The sequence below is a fragment of the Delphinus delphis genome, chromosome 7, assembly GCF_949987515.2.
Source record: "Delphinus delphis chromosome 7, mDelDel1.2, whole genome shotgun sequence".
In the NCBI taxonomy this organism is placed as follows: Eukaryota; Metazoa; Chordata; class Mammalia; order Artiodactyla; family Delphinidae; genus Delphinus; species Delphinus delphis.
The window spans coordinates 82,282,556-82,291,239 of NC_082689.1; the positions used below are offsets into that span (position 1 = coordinate 82,282,556).

Here is an 8,684-nt window from a genome sequence, read left to right on the forward strand (position 1 = left end):
ACTCCAATTAAAAAAAAAAGTTTTAACTCATTTAATCATCACAACAATCTGAAGTGGTAGTAGTAGCATCACTCCCATTTTGCAAATGACAGAACCGAGATAGAGAGAGGCTAAGTAATTTTCCAAGATTACACAACTAGAAAGAAGTAGAGTCACGTGGCCCAGTCAGGATATAAAATTATATCTGTTATATGATTAAAACTATTTATAAAGCATATATGCGGAGAGAATACATTAATTCTAAAAAGTGAAAACACTTCTTATACACAACCATATTTCTGCAAGGCTATTATCTTCTGTGGTCCTCTAACTAGCCATCTAGAAAAACATGATCTTGTTAGGGTTGAAAGTACTGAATGGATTGTGTGGCTCCTCTGGGAACATATGCAGTGTTTTCCTGGCACTGCATGGGTAACCTGCAGGGGTATTAATATAGTTCCCCATTTGTTTTCTCTCTTGTGAATCCAGTTACACACAATTGGAGACTAGAAGAAGCGGCTGATATTGGTGTGGATAAAGTCAAATATAATTCTGCAAGTTGACACTACCTTCGGAGGACTTTGTGGAACCTGAACTTTAGACTCATATAAGACTATATTATGGTAATATTATTATATGGCATTTGATTGCTATTTACAGTTCAAAAATCATTTTCATCATCATCTCATTTGATTTTCACAAAAAGATTGCCTTTATTTTGCACAAGAAGAAAGTGAAGTTCAAAGACCTCTCAAATTTCAGAGCCTGAATCCAAACCCTATTATTCTATTCTTTTATACAAAAGTTGTGATCATACTATATGTGTGTTCATATCTTTATATACATGGATGTACATTATCTGTCTACCTCATGTATCATTATTTATCTGTCCCGTTCTCCTGCAACTTGCTTTTCTCACCTAATAGTACATAATATTCATCTCTCCAAACTAAAATGTAAATCTGACTTGTTCTTCTGTAGTCGCTTATAACCTGTGACCAAATGGATGCATCAGTCTACTCAACCATTCCATTCTTGTGGATGAGTAGGTTGTTTCAAGTTTTTGCTATCACAAATACAATTGCAATAAACATCCTTGTATGTATGTCCTCAGGTACTGGTACTTTAATTTTTACAGGGTTGATTCCCAGAAGTAAAACTGCTGAATCAAAGGATATGAGCTTTTAAAATTTTAATGTATCGTGTCAGATTCCTCTCCAAAAGACTGGGTTAAACACTTTCCCACTGACGATGTCTGGAAGTGCCTGCTTGTCTGCACCCTCACCAGCACTGGGAGTTGTCACTCCAGTCTCTTACAGGATCAATCCTGGTGTTCTGACTTTAAATCTAGGTCTCTGTCTTTTCAATTAAGATGTCTCAAATAACAGAGACTTTGGGCAGATTTTTTTTTTTTTAACAGTTATCTTTAGGAGATTATTCACAATCTAATAGACTTGGGTTCTGTTAAGATGCTGCTTTTGGCCTCAGCCACTGCTTTGTATACACACAACATATCAATAAATAATAACCATTATGGTCGAACATTAGAGTTGACAGCGTAGTAAGTTATGAACAAATCTCCTCATTAGCAGCACTATTATTTTGGTGTTTGCAGCAATCTAGTAGTCACAGCTAAGTTCAAACAAGAGCCATTACGTATGTAAGACATTTTTAGCTCATTTACTCTGAACTCACTTTGCATACAGGAGCACTTTGCCCACACCATATGGTGTAATGTCACAACAAGATGCAAACTGAAGTGAAGAGGAATAGGACCTCTTTGACATGAGAGTGTATGTGCTTGGATGCTTGTGGCTTTAGAACTGAGTTAACAATTGTTTCTGAATAGATTCAGATTTTAGTTTCTGTCTGAGTGACTCACATATTTTCTTGTTAAAATGGAAGGGCCACTGTCCTAATATATTTATGTATGTCTGTGTTTGCTGATTAGTCAAGAGTTGGAATTGTGACTTGCATCACTGTACTCAATTTCCCTTTTAAAAAATTCCTGTCAAGTATCTCACAAGCTGAGGTTGGGGACTTAATTAATTTGAGTGCTGGATTGGGCAACCTTTAGCTTATCTGGCATCCTTTTACCTTTTTTAAGTAATGGCACCTTGATTTTACTCTGGGGACCCTCCCTCCTCAGCTCCTTCAGTCCATGAGGATGGGGCTTAAGTGTAGCACCTTCCTCCACTCCAGATCGAATACGTTATGTCCCTTTGGTATGTGGTTGGTTCAAGGGTGGGCATGTAACCTAGTTCAGGACAATGACACTCAATTCTGGGACGCTTCCTAGAATTATAGTGAAGAGACAATTTCTCTGTGTAGTGACTGCTAGCTCTAGGCTGAGGTAAGCCTGAGCTACAAGGTCCCCATGAGGACAGGATCTACCTAAGAAGGATGCCAACCCAGGAGGTTTGCAGAGCCAACAGGTGGAGAGAAACTAAGGCCTAATACCCCTGGAGCCCCTGGCTCAGTTTTCTGTGGACTTTAGCATTTTGTGAGCCAATAATTTCCCTCCCTCTCCTTATTTTTAACTTTACCCATTTTGAGTTGAACAACTTCCTTTACTTACATCCAAATGAATCCTAACTGATTTAGGTTTTTAAATTGTTTTGATTTTTCTTTTTTTTGTTGTTTCTTTTGGTTTTGATTTTTCTATTGCATTGTTTGTATGATTTTCCAGTGGCTTCACTGTTTCACTGCATAACCAAAGGTATTTTAAAACTATTTATAATGCAAAGTATTAATTAGATTAAAAAAAGAAACATAGGAGCTGAGGGATGAGCTTCTCTTTGTACGTTCCACAAACATAAAGTTAGTGTGTCTTGTTTCTCTAGTTAGTTTGTTTAGCACATTTTTAGGTCAAACGTTGGCATCTGAGTTTCCTTCCTTCTTGGTCAACACTAACAACTTCATGGAATTTTTTTAGGTTTTTAGTTCTTCAGATAATAGCACACAGAAGCTTATTACCATATAGCACATTAAATATTGCCCTGGGGGCTGAGGATAGAGCAAAAGCTACTGATAGCACTGACTGAAGCCAGTTCCCTTTTGGGGAAATTATTCAGTTGAATCACGAATGATTTCTTAGCTTGCCCTTTATTGTGTCTTGTTCCAGACACCTAAAGCACAGTTTGGAAATTAATATTCTTTCTTCTGAGATGAGATAGATTATATGTTAACTGTCTTATAAGAGTCAATAAGAATGTTTATTGTTTTAGAAATAAGGCATAAGGGTGGGTGGGGAAGACAGTATATTTTCCTCCAAACAGAGCTAAGGGAGGGCAAGTCATCCTCTGTTTAAACCTTATTCTGAAAAATATTTTTTTCAACAAGAGGAGCCACAGAACATGGTACTTCCCTGGCAGTCCAGTAAAGACTCCGTGCTTCTGCTGCAGGGGGCATGGGTTCTATCCCTGGTTGATGTGGCCCAAAAAACCCACAAAACAAACATTTCTCCAATAGTCTCATGGAGATCACACGTGGAGGCAAGACTGGGAGTCACCTGAAGCACAGACATATGGGCAAGAACTGCACTATAGGACCATGCACATGGAAAAAGAAGTCTTTCCTGAGTGGAAACACTGTAAAGCATACTGGAGGAAGCAAAAATTCTTAGAAATACCATTGCTATAAACTCTATACTTAAACCATGTCCTATGCAAGGCAAAAGCAAAGAGTAAAAATTGCCTGGAATTAGAAATAAGGGAGGAAATGAGGAAATGACATTCCTCATATAAGGAAACTTATATGACATTCCTCATATAAGGAAACTTATAATGACATTCCTCATATAAGGAAACTTATATGAGGAAATGACACAGGCATGACAAGGATAGTGTGGAGCCCACAGAGTATGATGGACAGTGTAAGGAGAGACCTGGACAGGAACTTTAGAGCAGAGACATTTCTCTCAGCCCTGCTTGGCTAAGTCTTCACCAATTTTCTTTTTCTGGGGGTGGGGGGAGGGGTGGGCGTTAAACATGAGTTTTTCTTTCTCACAGAACAATCTGGTGGGCCGGGTCCCAAGAGTGAGCAGCTCTGCAGGCCCTTCCGTCTCGGTTATGTCCGGGATGTGTTCCCGCACATCCACTAAGTGGCGGTTGCACCTTAACGCCCCATCCTTACTCCTCCAAAAGCCCTAAACTCAGGCAGGTAAGGGAGCCCTGTCTCCACGACCCCCACCACTCACCCCCGGCGTCCTCTTAAACCTTACTGACCGGATCAGGGCCACATGGCCAGACGTCAACCCTGCTGAGGGGTCGGAGGGGACTAGAGGCACCATGCCTCCCCACCCAGGCCCAAGCCAACATGATGGCTCAGCAGGCCCAGGAGGGTTAGGAGTTCGCACCTTCCTCCCCCTCCTCCGGCAGGATCTCTGGGCTGCCGTTTGGTCCGCCTGCAGGCCCGTGTCCTTGCGGGGCGTAGGAGCTGGTGGGGAACGGGTACGGGACAGCGGCGGTGGGGAGTCTGGAGCGAGAGCCTGTGGTGCTCCGAGGACGGCCCAGACCTGGGACCTCCTGCACGTGGTGGGGCAGCTCACCGAGGGTTGGGGGTCAGGGAGCGAAAAGTCAGAGGTTTGATGGGGCCTGCGGGCTATCGTGAGAGGTCAGGGACTCACCGGGCAGGTTGTCGGCGGCGGGTAGAGCGCCTCGGCCAGTGTCGGCACGTCCTCCAAGCTCAGCTTTGTGGTCAGCTAGTCTGTGTGCTTGAGGATCTCGCTGGAGCCGAAGCCGAAGCCGGAAAGCATGAGGTGTCCCGCTCCACGTCTAGGACGGCGCAGGCCACCAGCAGGTGCAGACTGGGGCCAGGGCGCCCTGTCCACATCGCCTCCCACGGCCGAAGGACTTCCGGGAAGGGGCATTTCCTCTTGACCCAGAGGAGCAGCCACCGGAAGCAGAAGCAGAGAGAGCCGGAGTCGGGGGAGTCCCGGAAGTCTCAAAGCGGCGGATCCGGCACCTTCAGGAGTAGCAGGAGTTGCCGCTTCATTATCTCCTCAGAGTTCCGTTGCACGAGCTCCGTGACGCCACAAAAACAGCGGAAGGCGTCCACCTCGTCCTGAGAGCCCTAGCGGATCGGGAAGAGAAGGTCACTCCTGCCCTGGACGTAGCCGAGCTCGTCATGGTACAGGCAGTCGGGGAGGAGGACGTCGTTCAGCAGGCCCAGCCCTGGGTTCTCGCGACCCTCAGAGAATTTGTTGGTTCTATGAGAGCGGCTCTCGTCTCTGGCCATGAGGCTGCGGTATCCATGCGGCGGTGAGTTCCTCCGCCCCTGCCCAGGCCTCACGGATTTCCACGGCAGCTTCAGGTGGAAATCCTCATCAGTTTTCTTGCGCACGTGGGCCTTGCTATCCTTGGCAGAGCCCTCCCAGCTGAAGTACCATAGGAGGGACCGCCAAGCCTGGCGCAGTAGGCTGGGGTCAGACCCTGGGGGAAACCGCCCCGCCCCCGCGGCGCCGCCAGCCGGCCCTGCCCAGCTCTCCCTGAGGGGGTACTTGGCTCCGCATTCCTGAGAAGAGCCGGGGTCTCAGCTCAGGGACCTGCTGCAGGAGGCCCTCGGGGCACACGCGGTGGGCCCACTCCTCCCCTGTGACCCGAGGCGTCCGCTCCACAAGCGGCGTGGCCCCAGCTCCACACCGGAAGTGACCTGCAACCCAGGTGGGGCGCGTATTCAGAGGCCGGAAGAGGGTCGCTGGAGGCCCCGTCCAGGTGTGGCTGCAGGTCTCCCCTGAAGAAGGTGGTCGCGCTGGAGAAGCTGCTGAAGGTGGTGCAGTAGGAATCCTGGAGGAAGCGAGACATCACGTGGGAACGGTCCTGGTTAAAGAGCTGGACGTGATGGAAGGAGTTGGAGAGGGCCGGGGAGGCATAGGGGGAGACGAGGTAGAGGTGGCGGTTCTGTGGAGAGGTGGCCAACAGCAGGTGACGGCTAAAGACACAGAGCAGGGCGCTGGTGCCCCACGGTGGACATGCAGGGCAGGCGGGGAGCCTGTGGCCTGCGTGACCAGGACCGGACAGGCCCAGCTGAGGCCAGACTTTGAACGGCAGATGGCCTTGAGCTCCCCCAGACTTACTCACTAAGAAGACCAGGGCGCCCCTGCGGAAGCTGGGCTCTGCACCTCTCGTGGCTCTGAGTGGCCGGGCCGCAGCTGACCTGTGCTGATGACTGCCCTCTGTGGGGTTTATAGCCGGGGTCAAAGGTCAGTTCCTCGTCAGAAGTGCAGGAGTCATCCCCACTGGCGTCCTTCTTGGAGAAGAGGATTTGAGTGGAATCTCCAGCCTCTCTACAGGAGCCCAGTGCAGGAGGACGTCATTTGTCCTTCTCCACAACACAGATGACGTGGTCCACGAGGGAGTCCGGGTCTTGGTCTTTCCTGGCGTGCAGGTACATGCCTCTTGACCAATTTGTTAATGAGTGGAGTTGACGTAAAGGAAAAATATTTGTAGGATGAGTAGGACTGGCCGTATACTATGTTAGGTAGTTCTGGGTCAGATGCACATTATGTTTTCTTTTGTATGATTTTTGCTTAGGTTAAATGTATAGAACACTGCCTGCAGTTTTTATTCCACAGGAAGGAATCTATCGTTGTAGTTAATCGTTTGTAGTTTCCATGAAATCTTTAGCCTGATGCATCTCTCCTAAGTGGTACAGTTAAGATCCTGATGCTCAGTGTGGGTAGACAAGAAAAGCACACTCCTGGTGGATCGGATGGTCTTGCTGAGGTGATTTCCGTGTGGTTGTGCCTCTTGAGCAATCCTGCCAAACAGAGTATTCCAGGAGGTAGTAGGCTGTGTATTTCCAAAGGCACAGATCTGGGCATGTACAAAGCCAAGTCCATGGATGCTCTTTTAAATAGCTAAACTGATTGGTACAAGAAAGTCTCCCTAGTGGTACCTCTGCATCTCCTCTATTCATATGGCTCTCTTCTTTGTCAGTTTCCCCCCGTTTTTTTTTTTATTGTGGTAAAATGTAAAAAATGTAGAATTTACCATCTTAACCATTTTTAAGTGTTCAGTTCATTGGTATTAAATACATTCATAATGTTGCACAATCATCACCACCATCCATCTCCAAGGCTCTTTTCATCTTCTAAAACTGAAACTCCATACCCATTAAACAATAACTCCCTATTCCTTCCCCACTCCAGCCCCTGGGAACTACCATTCTACTTCCTATCTCTATGATTTTTTTTTTTTTTTTTTTGGTCTGGCTCTCTTCTTGATAACACTGTAACTGGTCAGGGAGACTACTGTGGGGGTGGGGGGGGGAGTCAGTCACAATATATGGAGCTGTAGGAAAAGCAGCAAGGAAGAATGGGACCTGTACTCTGTCAAGCATCCAGTACAGTTAGTTGGATCACCTTGCACAAGTTCTTTAAGCACTCTGGCCTCAGTTTCCTCATGTGCAAAATGGGGACAATAACAGTACTTACCACATATGATTTTTATGAGGAAGAAGTGGATTAATACATGTAAAATATACAGAGAAGTACCTGGCACATCCTAAGCACGACATAAATTTTAGTGATAGTGATCTCTCATTAGGATAATTGTTGCTGGTTAAATTAGCCAGTTCAAACAGAAAGTGAAGTTATAGCTGACACAGCCCCACCAGGCTGTGTGGGACTAGAGACTCAGCTGTGAGGATAGTTTGGTTGTTCCAATGGCCTATATACTATTTCATGTTTATGTCAGCTTTTTCATTTTGTGTAGACTTGCAATATTATTTTCTGTTGAAAGCACCCTATGGCAATGTGAAGGATACAAATAAATCAGCACTTCTCATGTGGAAGGGAACGCATGAGTTCATCACTGAGATTAACAGTCATGTTAGTGACGATATCATTGCCTAGAAAATTTTGGCTGTTACCAGAGAAGGTATCCAAGGAGCTGAGCTATTATTAAATTGCTATTATAGAAATTGATATTTTCTTTTTCTAAATATCTTTATTGGAATATAATTGCTTAACGATGTTGTATTAGTTTCTGCTGTACAATAAAGTGAATCAGCTATATGTATACATATATACTCATATACCCTCCCTCTTGAACCTCCCTCCCACCCTCCCTATCCACCCCTCTAGATCATCATAAAGCTTAGAGCTGATCTCCCTGTGCTATGCAGCAGCTTCCCACTAGCCATCCATTTTACATTTGGTAGTGTATATATGTCAGTGCTACTCTCTCACTTTGTCCCAGCTTCCCCATCCCCCACTGTGTCCTCAAGTCCGTTCTCTATGCACCTTTATTCCTGCCCTGCCACTATGTTCATCAGTATGGGTTTTTTAGATTCCATATATATGCATTAGCATAGAGTATTTGTTTTTCTCTTTCTGACTTACTTCGCTCAGTATGAGAGACTCTAGGTCCGTCCACCTCATTGCAAATAACTAAATTTCATTCCTTTTTATGGCTGAGTAATATTCCATTGTATACATGAGTCACATCATCTTTATCCATTCATCTTTTGATGAACATTTAGGTTGCTTCCATGTCTTGGTTATTGTAAATAGTGCTGCAGTGAACATTGTGGTACATGTATCTTTTTGAATTATGGTTTTCTCAGGGTATATGCCCAGTGGTGGGATTGGTGGGTCATATGGTAGTTCTACCTCTACTTTTGTAAGGAACCTCCATACTGTTCTCCATAGTGGCTGTATCAATTTACATTCCCACCAACAGTGCAAGAGGGTTCCCTTTTCT

The 8,684-nt window shown here is 45.5% G+C and overlaps 1 pseudogene; it reads right to left on the minus strand.

The window, feature by feature from the left end:
* Nucleotides 1-4,322: 4,322 nt before the first annotated feature.
* On the minus strand, nucleotides 4,323-6,372 carry LOC132428176 (TBC1 domain family member 17-like; annotated as a pseudogene).
* Between the last annotated feature and the right edge of the window lie 2,312 nt (nucleotides 6,373-8,684).